This window comes from Acomys minous, assembly GCF_964271855.1.
Source record: "Acomys minous genome assembly, chromosome: 6".
NCBI lineage: Eukaryota > Metazoa > Chordata > Mammalia > Rodentia > Muridae > Acomys > Acomys minous.
The window spans coordinates 65,779,770-65,794,828 of NC_140487.1; positions in this window are offsets into that span (position 1 = coordinate 65,779,770).

The window sequence follows — 15,059 nt, forward strand, 5'->3', positions numbered from 1 at the left end:
CAATGTTGTGGAACCAGAAACTACTGTTTAGAGAAGCCTGAATGTAATTCAGAGAGTTGCAAAAAAGTGGAAATAGAACATTAAATTAAGTCTGAATTAATAAACCTTCGTGGTCAAAGTAAAAACCTTGATAAAGAAACAAACACAAACAATTGTGGAGATAAAGAACACAGTAGCTGAGGCGGACATTACCGGGTGATAAGGGAGGTATGATCAGGTAATATATTGTGAAATTCCCACAGAAGCAATAAAAAGGATTTGTTGAATAATAATAATAAAAAAAGAATGAATGAAAAAACTTCAAGGACCTGGAAAAAATATTAAGCCCAAACTGAGGAAGAAAGAAATGACAAAGAGCACAGAATAAACAAATGCAACAGAGATGGAAGTAAAAATCACAATCAACAATCCTTTAGACTAATTAGGAAAAGTGAGAGTAAACTTAAATAACATTAGAATTAGAAGAAGAAACACTCCAACATGAGAGAAATCTGAAAGATGCTAAGAAACTACTATAAACAATTAATTATCAGTGAATTGGATGCTCCATAAGAAATAAAATAAACACCAGATACATATAATCTACCAAGACAAAGTCACCTCAGAATATCAATAAATGATGAAATTGAGTAGTGACAAAGTGTACAATTAAAGAAAAGCCAGGCTACCACCAGGCTAATTTCAAATATACATCAAAAAGAGTGTTTTTTGTTTTGTTTTGTTTTGCAGAGGTGAAGGTGTACTTATTATGTTAATCTAGCAAGTATTGCAGCTCAGCATAGATTATCATGCATGTTTCATTAACATGAAGCTAAAGTTAGGCAACATGATCTAGCACATCCCCCAGGGAGTGTGGAATATATCAAGTAATATTTTGAAGTCTTGCATCCACACAATTCTTGACAGCACAGTCTACCAGAGACCATCTATTGCTACTCTTCTGATCACCTTGTGGCATTAAGACAGAAGCATATGACTAGCCTGAGAAAGAGATCAAAATTCAAAATCTGAAACATGGTTTCTGCTGTATGTGTATATATTTTATTCCCTCATACAGTAACAAAAATTCAGAAAAGTCAAGAAAAGCGATGACCTATCCTATGCTCATAATATGCAGGATATGGAATTAATGCACATGTCTATTACACAGGAATGATAGAAACAACCGAGCAGGACTCATAGCAGCTCACATAGACCGAAGCGACAATCATGGAGCCTGCATGGGTCTGAGCCAGGTACTCTGCATATGTATTATATTTGTGTAGCTTGGTGTTTTTGTGGGACTCCTAACAGGGGGGGTGAGAGTCTACTCTGATGCTTTTGCCTGCTCTTGGGTGTTTCTTTCCTTCTACTTAGTTGCGTTATCCAGCCTTGATATGAGGCCGTGTGCTTAGTCTTAGTCAAACTTATGTTATGCTCAGTTGATATCCCTGGAAGGCCCTGTCTTTTCTGAAGGGAAACAAAGGAAGAGTGAATCAGGAGAGAGAAGAGGGACTGGGAAGAGTGGAGGGAGGACAAACTGCATTGGGATGTAATAGATGAGAGAAGAAGAAAGGGAGGGAGGGAGGGAGGAAGGAAGGAAAGAGGGAGGAAGGAAGGAAAGGAGAGAGGGAGGAAGGAAGGAAGAAGGAAGGAGGGAAAGACCTGGGCTATATATACAGAATATAAACTTCAGTCTTTAAAATGACTGAATTATTCTTTGTATGGATATGGCTGAACTCAAAGAATAGTGTGGAAAATGAAATTACATAGGCATATAAAGGCAAGCACCACAGGATCTTACACATGGAGAGAGAATGACAGTTTCCAGAAGCTGTACGTGGAGGCAGAGGGAGTTTTTAGTCAACCTTTCCAGTTATATAGGAAGAAAAAAAAAAAAAGCTTTGCATTCTGTGGCGTGGAAGGGTGACTATAGTTAAAAAGTAATAGCAGTATATTTCAAAATAACTAAAAGGGTAAATTTTGAATATTTCACCATCTAGAACAATAAGCAGAGTATGATTTTGCCAATTTATATGACTAAATCATTCAAAATTATGTACATACATCAAGACATAATAAATGCATTCATGGTTTTTTTATAAAACATAAAATTAGAAAGAGAACTGGTCTTGAAATCAGGTAGATTTCTACCTAAAGACTGGATTGTTCTGGGAGTATAGTTTTGCACTTTATTTTATCCTTTTTGAAATGGTGTTCCACATAGAGAAGGCTGTCCTAGAACTCCTACCCTCTTGGTTCCATATTCCAAGTGCTAGGAATAAGTCATGTACTGTCCTGGATGGATCTATGCTAATTTTCTTTCACACTAAACATTCAAACACATTCCTCAGCCTTAGTACTGTACTTGACAACAGGATGTAGATTCATCCTATACATATACCATAATTTTCACAAAAGAAGTATATTTAAAAGATCTTATCTGTATTAGAGATCAGAACAGTTATTTTGATGAATTAATTTTTAGAGTCTTTCTTAGGTTTGGGTGTTTGGTATAGTATTTGATGGTGACTAAGCCGGGGAGGGACCATAAGACTCAATAATGATACTATTATGTAATAAAATTGGGAGTGTGTTTATTCGTCATAAAAAGCTTTTAGATTCCATGAAGAGTTATGACTTTTTCTGTAGATTTCCTGGGGTGGGAGTAGGGAGAACAGACCACCACTGTTCATAATGTGACCTGGTCCATACATGTGGTCTTTTGTTTATTTGTATGTTTTTTTCTTGTCAAATTAAGCCTAGATGTATATTCAAAATGAGAGAAAATTAATTGAAAAAGAAAAGCCTTCATAAGACTAGCCTGTAGGAAAATCTGTGGAGGTATTATCCTGTTATAATGTGGGAGGGCCCATCCCTAAGAAGACAGTCTCACCCCTGGGTAGGTGGTCCTGAATTGTATAAGAAAATGATGCTTTTCTATGGCTTCTGTGTACGCTTCTGCCTCCATATTCATGCCCTGGTTGAGTTCCTGCCCTGACTTCCCTCAGTGAAGGACTGTTAACCTAGAAGTGTAAGATGAAATAAACCATTTTCTTCACAAGTTGCTTTTGGTCATGGTGTTTATCACAGCAATTCAAATCCTAACTAAGACAGTCCCCCCCAGAGCCTTTGACTAAATCCAGGCACAGTTTGACATTGTCATTTTAGGACAGGTCTGGACCAATGTTAGAAACTTATTGTGTCCAAATCGCAAAGATTTATAATATCATACATCCTTCTCTGAAAATTGAACACTTAAACTCAGGATGATTTTAAGCCTCTATGAACTCTCCTTAGAATAACTATCGTTTCTGCTCCAGTAATGTTTCTATTGTATTGGTTAACAAAAATCAATCTGAAATTGATACAGCCTTAACATCACCTTGCCAAACATACTGTGTACTTTGACCAGCTGGTTTGTTCCTTCGTCTAGACCATTATGTTTATATGTATCATTTAACAACATTCAAAATTCTCTTTAGTTTCATCATCTCCAAAGATATAATACTCAAAATCTAAGTTACTGTAGATGTTTTCTATGGGCATATTTTATATCAGTTACTCTTTAGAAAGTTTAGTGTTTCGGGCTGCTTGAGAAGACACAGTTCCTGACAGTGAGTAGTTATAAGGTGTCTTGTTCATGGAAGAGTCACACTTCAGAGTTACATTTTCAGTGGTGACGGGAATCAGGTGATAGAACCTGAAGCAAAAGGTTAAAATGTAAACAGGCTGCAGAGTTGAGAAGGAGGAAGCCCCACTGGCTTGGTCCCAGAAGAAATAAAGTTAGTGCAACTTTGAAACCAGAGTAGAACCTTGTGAACAGTTTGTTGGGCTCTCTTTAAACAAATACAAATAAAAAAATAATGAGTGCTGTCCTTACAAGCTTAGACTCAGAAGTTTGATAAAAATGAAATAGAAACTTTGTTTTTACAAAGCTCTATAGTAGATTCTAATGGGTCATCAAAGATATAGAGAATGTTCGTGGAAGTTGAAAGGCTTCTTATCAGCAAGCACTCTTTCTTCCTTCCTTCCTTCCTTCCTTCCTTCCTTCCTTCCTTCCTTCCTTCCTTCCTTCCTACTTTCCCTTCTTATTTCTTGTTTCAGTTGAGGACCTTTCTGCTTGAGGACCATAGAGGACACACATGTTTCTTTGCTACTGCTATGTTCACAAAGGTCCTTTGTCCCCAATAAAGCTCTTGAGTCAATACTGGGTCATTTACCTACACTGCTGGCATCAGTGTTCTGGTCACCACAATTAACCAGGTCCCCCTCTTGACTCCCACCAGAGTTTGTACTGCTTCCTCTTTATCCCATTTTCCACCCTCCAGAATGATGTGGCATATTCTTGACCTTCTGTTAATCTATTGTCTCTGCAGACATGAACCAAGAAATAAAGACATTCAATAAACCCTGTAAAATTTTCATGACTGACTTTATGTATTTTATGCTTTTTTGGTAGTTACAACTTTTAAAGCAACTAGCTACCTCAGCTACTGTTTTCTTCCTGTGGGTTCTATAAGAGAAACTCATTCAAAGTACACAATGACTTCTGTACAGAAATGAATGTTAAAATAATGGGCTCCCTAATATTAAAAGGAAATGCCTACATAGCTCACTAATACTGTAATGCTTTTAGTTTACCAGTTTTGCTGCTAGATATTCTATTGAACTTCCTTCTTTCCCTCTGCCTCTTCCTCCTCCTTCCTCTCTTTTCCCCTTCTCTCTTTATTTTTTTTTGACAGGGTCTTGTGTATATCTAATTGGCTTTAAAGTCATCACATAGTCAGGGATGACCTTGAGATCATGTTCCTCTTGTCTCCACATCTTAAGCTCTAGGATTACAGGCATATGCTACCATGAATCATCTGTGTTCTTTGCCTATCTCTCAACAGGATGTAAGTTCAGAGGGTGGGGGATTTCATATCTCATCTCCTGTTTATCATGAAGGCATATAACACTAAATCTAAGACAGTAGCCAACCAATAAACTTTTATTGAAAGCAATCAAATGAGTAACTTTTTATCCGGAATTAAAATATCTAAAAGGGTTGGAGAGTTGTTCTCATGGCTCTTGCAGAGGGCCTGGATTTGGCTCTCAGCACCTATGGGACAGCTTACTATTGTCTGTACTGATCTCTCCAACTCCTGGAAGAGTCTGTTTCTGAAGGCTTTAAGATGGAGCTTCTAACATGTGCCATCCTTCTCTTGTGGAAGCCCTTCCTAGAGACTTTGGTATTTCTGGTGAGATTATGACATACAAAATGAGAAAGATGATGATGCATAGACATAGGGGTGAAGGTTGTAGAAACAGAGTGTTTGGCTTATTTTTATTTAAGGGACTGAGTACCTGGGGCTTTACAAAGAGTTAGTTTTCTGAACAAACTATCCAAACCCCTTAAAGAAGAACTTTTGAGCCAAAATACCTCCAAGGCCCTATGAAAAAATACATAGTATTGTGAGAAACCTAGGGAGTATAGGAATTAATTCACATAGGATAACACAAATATTAAGTGGCCAGATAAAATTAATGCTTAGGTCCTTCTAATTTAAAATAAATCTTCCTTTTTTTATAGCTCACTGCCTAATCCAGTTAAAATTTCAACTTAATTTTTGTGCCAAACCTCTGCGCATAGAAGTTAGGATCAACACCCCTTAGCTTTTGGTTCATTTAGTGCACGGGACTGAACAAACCTGCCTTAGCCAATGGGGTTTCTGGAGGGATCAGAACACAGGGAAAGATCAAGAGTGCCTTCAGGCCAGTTGGCATGCCATCATGCCTTCGTATCCTTCCATTATGTGTTTTATTTGGCAGATTCTGCTTCTACAGGAATTGCCCACAGTATCTGCCCAATTGCACATGTCATCAAACTGCCCAGAAGGGAAGGGACAGGGTGTTCCTCCTACTTATAAACATGATGTGTTCTCTTTGTGTCAGGGAACAGTTTCATCCACCTGCCTCTGCCTGCTTACCATTTGGAGTTAAGCTCTTAATGCGCATTGCAATGTCCCAGTGGTGCTTGCATCTGTTTACACATCACAATAACATTTTAACTCAGTGAATTCAAAACATATTCACGGAATCCCTTCCCTGTCTTGCATCCATCATTCCTTTAGTTGGCCAGGTACAAAACCTGGAATTCTTTTCTTTGTCTTCATCCTCAGAGATAGACCACCAATCATCAAACCCCGTGGATTTCCAGGCCTTCCTCATCCCTCATATATTTCTTTTCTCTTTTACAGTTCCCCATGGTGATGGCTACAGCAGTTTTCTATCCATTGCCCTTGGCTTTTCTTTATTTAATCAGGAAATCTTAAATATTACTACTAAAGTACCCATTCTAAGGTGATAGTCTCACCAGCTTACTTCTCTTAAATACATTTAGATGCTTTTCATGCCTATCAAGAAAGCAAAATTTATGGAGTAGCATTCAAGACCTTCTACCATACAGCCAACATGTATCTACAAATGTATCTCCTACTTCATTCCCTGTGTGCTATTTCACCTCCTAGACAAAGCACACTCTTCCCTGATCGTTAAAGATGCCCCCATAGAGCTTTGCCATCCTTCCAAGTCCATCTATGAAGAAAGCTATATATGCATTCTCTGAGATGTGATTTATGTGATCCCTGCACAGACTATATTCTAATTCTTCTCAGTCGACATCACAATGTATTATCATGAGCCCTTGGCATTTTGAATATACACTGAATAAATGACCTCACTTCCTCCTGTATTATAATAATATTCCTACTCGCATTCATGTTCTAGTGAAGCAATCAAGTCCTTAGAAAATTAACTACGGTAGCACTAACTGTCTTTGCAGATCACAGACTTGCAATAAGATGTTGACCCACTGACTAGTGAGAGTCAGGTAATATTAAGAAGGATGGAAAGAACGGAGAGGAGATGAGTGGAAACATGGTAGAGGGTGTAACCAAGACATCTCGACAGAGAAAAAAAATGTAAGATGAATACAGCTAAAACAAAAAAGCTTCTGAATGAAAATACCGAGAGAAATGTGCCACAAAGGTAAATGGTAGCCACCCAATGCAAGGATAATTTTGGCTTAAAAAATTCTGTGTGAAAAGACTGCGATGATGTGTCATTAAATACTCCATCTGGATTCAATGATGATTTCCTGCTGAAAATTAGGGCAAATTGTATTCCTTAGACCAATATATTTTGGGAGGAACAGGATGTCTTTGGGTCTGGTTGCTCTACTGTGGATCATTGTTTTATATCATATCCCTTGAAGGATAAAAGTATAATAATTATCTGCCATGTTTGGATATAGATTCTGTGGTCGACAACTAATGGTTGATTAAATTGCGTAAGGCCATAGTCCTTAAAGGAAAGACATTCATGTAGTGTTTATTATGTTATGTCTTCAAAAAAATTTTAAATTACATTATTTTATATATTTATTTATGTGTGTGTATATATGTGTCCACATGTGTACGTATGTGAGTCTATATGTCTGTATGTGTGTTTGTGTGTGTATATACATCTGTCTCTGTGTATCTGCACATATATATGTGTGTATGTGTGTGCACGTGTGTGTGTGCACACTTGTGTGTGTGTGTGTGTGTGTGTGTGTGTGTGTGTGTGTGTGTGTGTTCGTATGAGTCAGTGGAGGCGAAAGGGCAATCTTGGGTATTTTTCTCTGAACCATCTTCCTTGTTATTTTAAACAAGGTCTATCAAGAGCCTGAAGCTCACTGAGTGGGCAAGGCTGGCTGACTAGTAGGCACAGGCATCTGCCTGTCTCTCCCTGTCCAGTGCTAGGCTTACAAGCACATGTCACTATGCAAGGCTTTTTAAATGGGGCTCTTTAGGGTAGAACTTAGGTCCTCATGCTTTATGGGAAAACATTTTATCAACTGAGTTCTCTCTTTAGTCCCCTTCCATGGACTTTAATAATAAACTTATATTTCTTACAATTTCTTGATGACCTTTAGATACTTTTAAATCATTTTCTACTATTGTAGATGTAAATTTAATATATTTAGTTTTTTACTTATTGTCTTTATCTTCCCCAAATTATTATTTTCTTTAAATCAGTAGTTGATGACTAGATTGCTCTTATGATCACCTCATTCACCATAGAATTAAAGTGGAAGGGATTAAGGGATTTCTTACTCGGTTCAGTTTTAAATTGTATTTACTTACGTGGACTTCCACAAAAACACCTCCAGCTCTTTTTAATTATTTTTAAATATTTGCTTTCGCTTTAATTGTGTGCTTGTGTCTGTGTGAGAATATGTGAATATGTGAGTGCAGGTGCTCAAACAAGCTAAAGAAGGCATCAGATCACCCGGGGCTGGAGCTACAGGTGGATTCTGGGGACTAAACTCAGATCTTCTCAAAGAGTAATATGAGCTCTACACCCCTGAGCCATCTCTCTGGCTTCCCCATTTCAATATCTTTGCATGCTACATGTCATACATGTTCCATGAGACCTTTTTCCTTCTAGAAAAGCACCCCGGAGCTGTGCTTCCTTCTGCACCCTTGTGACCTTGCTGGAACACCTGTGGTGTACAATCTCGGTTGTTAGTTGTGCTAGGTTGAGAGATACCTCGATAACTGGTAAAGCATTCTTCTTTCTGAAAGGGTTTCTAGAAATGATTGACTAACACCTATTCTGCCTGTGGGGACCTGGATTTTTATTTTTTATTTTTATTTTTTAAAAAGATGATTGGGAAAAGGAAGGCTTTTCAGCAAGTGTGATTTTATTCTGCTGTTGTAACCTATAGATAAGAGACTGCAGTTCTGCTCTGGTTCCACATGGGGTCTCCAGACCTTCAGTCTCAGACAGGGACTACACCATTTGTTGTTCTTGGACTAAGTACTAACACGTTTTTCCAGGTTTCCTGCCCTCGTGTGGTCATTGTAAACTATTCATTCTCTGGCTGTGTAAGACACTAACAAACATTCTCTTATCATTACATAGCCGGATTTGCCCCTTAAGCTTTATACTACCAATCAGTGACTGTTAAGTTAATGGAGTAATACATTTTAAAATGAATTTTCAAGATTAATTAATAGGAATAAAATTTGTTAACGACTTTGACAAAATTCAGGAAAAGACACTGATAACTCAGTGAAAAGCATCCTACACTTCCCTTAAGAGAACAAAAACAGGGAGATTTATATTGCATTTGAAGTTTCTTGAGGATGAAGTCCATGTTGCACTCCTTTTTCCTCTACAGTTTCTACTAGAAAGTCAAGTGCAAAATCATTTATTGCATAGATGAAAATGATCAGTGGATCTGGCAGAATGCAGGCGGCTTTAGACTGAAGACTCTGAAGGCCTTAATCATAGAAGTCACAGCACTTACACTCAGCGGTGAGCAGATGACTTTTAAGAATCGGGCAGAGTTTGAAGCTCTGCTTCTGTATCACTCCAGCAGGACCTCAGTATAAACAGTAGGTGACAGGTTATAGGATGTAAGAAACAGGAAGGGCAGCTCCCACAGCCTACTCAGCTGGATAGATACTGTGGAATATCTTCCAAATCCTGTCGGCTTTATGTTGGAACTGTTCTGGATACAACAAGGCTGTAGCCTCTGGGTATTGCCACAGAATTCTATCAGTTGGTTAATTGAGCTTTCCTGACCTCTGGGAAATCTCAGAGAAGGGTGAGAGGACAGGGTAATGCATGTACTTTCACACTGGACATTGTTATTCTTTACACTCAAGAGGAAGATCCCGGCAAGGAAATTACCTCTGGTCTGTAGAGCGATATAAGAAAAGAGCAGGAAATGGGGAGTCGTCACACCGAAATGGTTTTCCATCCCTCTGGTGCAGCCAGCGTGTTATAGTAGCAGGCATAAAGAAATTACCTGTCAACATAGATGAGCCCTGCTTTCTTCTTTCACTCTTTAGGTTTATCTCTGAGTTCCCCTTGTTCCAGCTAGAGGTTCAACTCCTGTTCCACTCGGCAGACAGAAAAACCATGGGTTTGGTAAGTTCATCTACTAAAGGAAACACAGGTTTTTTTTCACTTATTTCAAAGAAGAACCACATGTGCTGCTGTATCAGCTATAGGTGTGAATGTGAGAGTATTGATAGCATAGCAGGAGACAGGGTTTGAGGGCACAATGTGTATAAGTGGTCAGGGACTCACAATTAGATTGGGTTCTGGAGACCATGGTCTGATATGCATGAGCACATATATGACTTTAGTGATCCTGATATATGCTGGTGTCTTTCTAGATGGGTCAATGAATTCTGAGTGCAGAATGTGAGCACTCCAAGTTAAGTATCTTCTGCATCGTTGTGTTTATAATGATGTTTGTAGAAGTCTTACACCAGCACACATATCTGGCTGTAGGCCCATGGAAGAAACTGCTTGACCTACTCACTTAAGGCATGGGGCTAATCTCATGGTATTGCTCATCATGGGTCTTTAGAACAGAAAGTTACCTTGTGACTTGTCCTGAACGGCCTTCACAGCTTTTGGCCATTCTTCCCTACTAAAGAAAAAGCTATTTCTCTAGACTATTAAGTGGACACTTGGTGAAACAAAGCCTTGCTTTAAGGAGACTTGTGTCTCCTCTTACTAGAGGCTGGAACATAACGCAGTGAAAAAGATTTCTATAATTGTTCACTGAAGGAATTGCTCTGGACCAAAAAGAGAGAAACTCAAGTAGAGTTAATGATCACGAGGATGGTGTCAGTATCAGTTTCTTCAACATTACTGTGTATGGCATAAAGCTAGTGACATCACTTGCTAATGAAAACCAAGAGTTGTCAGAGTAACCTAGCTTAATTTACATAATCACACTTTCTCCATTGTTCATTCCTAATTCTGTAATTTGGAATGCCAGTGTTTCTTGAAGGGAAAGACTATTGATATTTAAGCAGACACATAACTTCCTTTAAAGCCTTCCAGTTTGGTTTTGAGAATGTGTACCTGTGGAATAGGAGTATGATATGAGAGATCATCTGACTGAATGGTTAATACTGAGGATCAAGCTAGAAAAACTTCCTGAACCACTGGCTAATATAATAATTTCCTCTTTGAAATGCTCTAAAGGAGGGTAGAATCTCAGAGATTATCGATGTATCTACATGTAGCAGTTGGCTGGAGAGTATCACCTCAAGCCAATAAATGCCAGAATTCTTCAGAATCCTTCCTGGATGCCTAGAACATTACAAAAATTGTTTATATATGTATATATATATATTTGCAAAACACTGAAATTGTGGAAACTTTTAGCCTGAAGCCTAAGCCTAGAGTATTTAACTACCTACCTAAATAAAGATATTTAAAGGAGAACCTCTTACTCTTTTTTATTAAAGTTTTCTGTTGCTCAGTAGACAAGTCTTAACACTATGATGTTGGTCATTTAGGCAGTCTGTTTTAAGAATTGTATGCAAAATCCAGAGACAACGATGGATATTTGACCTGAGAGATAAGTTCGGACAAGGTAAACATTATGGATGTACTGCCATACAGTTTTGTCAAGTAGTGGGAACTCAGAGAAAGTTGGTTAGGAGATGAAACAGGGTGAGACAATAGCCAGAGGCAAAAGAGGAACAGGATGAAGTATACATGGATCCGATCCTCAGAGATGGCTTGACTGCCAGCCTCCTGAAGTGTTTTCCAAATTACACTGTGACCACAAAAACCCTAAGTAGAAAAGCTGCAGCTCTCAGACACTTTACTTCTATCATATATTTATGTCTGACACATGCCTGTCTTGATGTCTTGACTGTATTTCATTTTCATTCCTGTCAAGGAAATGGCTACTCCTTTTTCAAAGATGATAGAGGATAGAGGGAGAGTTTTGCATGGACTTAGACATTTAAGATAATGAAGAGTCAGACTTCTAGCGAGGAAGAGTTCCCCCAACATATAAATTGTTATATCATTCTTGATTTCTGCACCTGAGGGAACGAGGTGAAATATTTTGGAAAGGTAGACATCAACAGGCCTTTTGTATGCATCAGACACTTTTAAACTCGGGCCATAATTTCAGTTTTCTTATTAGATAACTTCTGCTTTTAGTATCTGAGAATAAATTTCTCCAGGCAAAGACTGCTATTGCCTTCAGCTCTTGAATTTTTCATCTATTTCTGAGCATGTTTTCTAAATAATGTTCAATTATTTGCTAGGTTGCAATCATCAGACAAACATAATTTCACTGTAATAAGTGTTTAGCACTCTTTTGGGAAAGCATATCTCCCCCGCAGCCATTTTCACTGTCAGAATGTGTAATACACAATGATAATGATACTTCTTTCCTATAGAAATAGGACCACAGACTGGTAACTAAGAGTGGTGAAGGGATGCTCAAAGCTCTGCCTCAACAGGCGATACTGGGACTCATTTGAGATGCAGAAGCCCCTTAATGAGTACTTAATTCTCATTATGGGCAATTTAGTATCCTGGATGTCTAAGAATGACAGTATGCCAACTCCTTTATTAATTCTTATCAATTTATAATTTCCTTACAATTGCTTTTTATTTTTCCTTCCAAGCCTCAGTCAGAAGTTACAATGGTTTCAGTTCTTGGGTAACCTAAGCTCTTAAGTGCTAAATACAAGAGAAAAACAAATGACATTAGCTATTAAGGTTTTATGATCATGGGGAAAAATTTCAATGTGTGGGAAAGAAGAGAGAGATGAAGTGTTTCCAGGAAGCAGAAGTGCTTGATATGTAGTTCCAGAAAGAAAAAAAAAAGCAGTCACAAAAAGAGAGTAAACTACCTTGCCCAATACAGGCATGTGGAATGTGTTGGGAACTTGGAATTCAAGAGAGTTTGAGTAAGGCATGATATTGGGTCAGTGGGTCAGGAGGAAGCTATTGTAACAGTGCTTTCAGGCTGAAGCTTGAGAGTTTATTTACTAAGGAAACTAAAGTTTTGGCTGTTGACTATGCTGTATTCTTTAGGTTGTTGGGATTATGGAGGAAAGACGCTAGACATCTCACTCTTGTAGAAAAACCAAGCACTGTGGACAGAAGATCCAAGCTTCCTAAGAGGGCTGTAGAGTCAAGTGTATTTGTGTGAATATGTTTGTATACATGTGTATACACATGCATAGAGAGAGGGTGGCTGTTGGGAGACTTTTTTTTTATATTGCAAGGGGGGAATATACAAAGATGCACTTGCCACTCACTTTTGGTTCTAAATCGAATACTGAGGTAGAATAATTAATCCCATGGGATCCATGGGATTCAGAATGTGGAAATGTGCACTCGTGGGTCTATATGCAGAGTTCCAAAACTATCAAAAACAGTTTTATCAGGACACATACTGATTTACCAGGTATTCGATTCCAAGCAGTCTATGCTCTGACCTTATCACATCATTCCTAAGAAGCTCCAAATACAAGATTCTCTTCCCATTGTCTCTTACTTCATTGGCTTTGGGACGTTTTCTGTTGCCGTATAATTTTTTAAAAGTGATTTTTATTCTTTTTATTTCTAATGTCACTCACTTTTAAAATTTGCTTACAGTTTGTCCAGAAATCTCCAAGACATGACAATCTCAAAGCTACTCTTCAGTAGAATATCATTTGGAAATGTAAGTGGAGTGGAGTGGAGATCGAGTGTAGGTGCTTTGTGTTCATTAGGTACAAGCTAAGGTTCAGATAACAGCCGCTGGCTGATTTGTTGACTTCAGTGTCCATATAACAAGTTTTGGTAGTTGTTATTCTTCTTCCTGAGGATATCTCGTACCTTCGTGGCCAGCAAGAGTTATTTTAATTACTCATGTTACTGCCCTATCTACTGTTATCACTTATGGCTGTAAACTTCCTGTTATCTAAACTGGTGGATTTTTCTGGCCAGAAGTGGAAACTAATCCATAAGATTTGCTGTCCACCCTGATGAATAGCGTCTTAGCATCTCAAGCTCCCAGAACACTCACTTATTCTTTTGGCCAAGCATCATTCCTTTGAAAACCCACGCAGGAACCTCTAATGCTTTCCTTTAGTTCTTCACCCATCCTCTTTGGAGTTTTCCTCTCTGCTAATGATCACAGGGCTTCATTAAGCTTAGATAATGGTTTTGACTGTTTTCTAATTCTATCTTCCTAAAACATCCCGTGTCTTCATTTCTCTACCTCCCTCCTATGACCACCATTTATTCTTTCCATTTGGTAGCTCATAGCTTCCAAGTATACATAAAATATACTACACGTGGCTTTAAATGATTTAGGGGTTCAGATATCTCCATGTTTGCTATTTGAATATCTAAGAAGGTGATGACTGTACTCATTACCAAATTTATCAGGAACCTGAACAAATCAACTATATAGTCTCATTGCATTTTGGGAAGAGATAAGTCTAGGAAAAGAGACTGGCATATATCACAGGGAGGTATAACTGGCTAAACATGCTTTCTTCCAGTCTGGCACTCTACCTAGAGCTTAATCTTTGGGGCAGATTAACTGTACTTGTATTTTACAAAATTATTTATGTTATTTATTTATTGTTTATTTATATACTTGGAATTGTTCATGTGTAGAGGTCAGAGGACAACATATTTGATGTAGTTCTTTCTTCTTAACATGTGAGTCCTACTGATGAACTCAGCTTGTCAAGGTGGGCAGCCAATGCTTTTACCTGATATATATATATATACGTGTGTGTGTGCGTGTGCGTGTGCGTGTGCGTGTGTGTGTGTGTGTGTGTGTGTGTTTTACAAAGAAGCCGAATCTATTCAATGGAAAAAGGATAGCATCTTCAACAAATGGTACTGGTCTAACTGGATGTCTACATGCAGAAAAGTGCAAGTAGACCCATATTTATCACCATGCACAAAACTCAAGTCCAAGTGGATTAAATACGTCAACATAAATACAGAGACACTAAATCTTTTAGAGGAAAAAGTAGGGAAGAGCCTGGGACTCATTGGCACAGGAGACAACTTCCTGAACAGAACTCAAACAGCCAGGCCTTAAGGTCAACAGTTAATAAATGGGACCTCATGAGGCTGAGAAGCTTCTGTAAGGCAGAAGACACTGTCAACAGAACAAAGCCTACAGACTGGGAAAAGATCTTCACCAATCCTACATCTGACAAAGGTCTAATATCCAAAATATATAAAGAGCTCAATAAATTAAATAC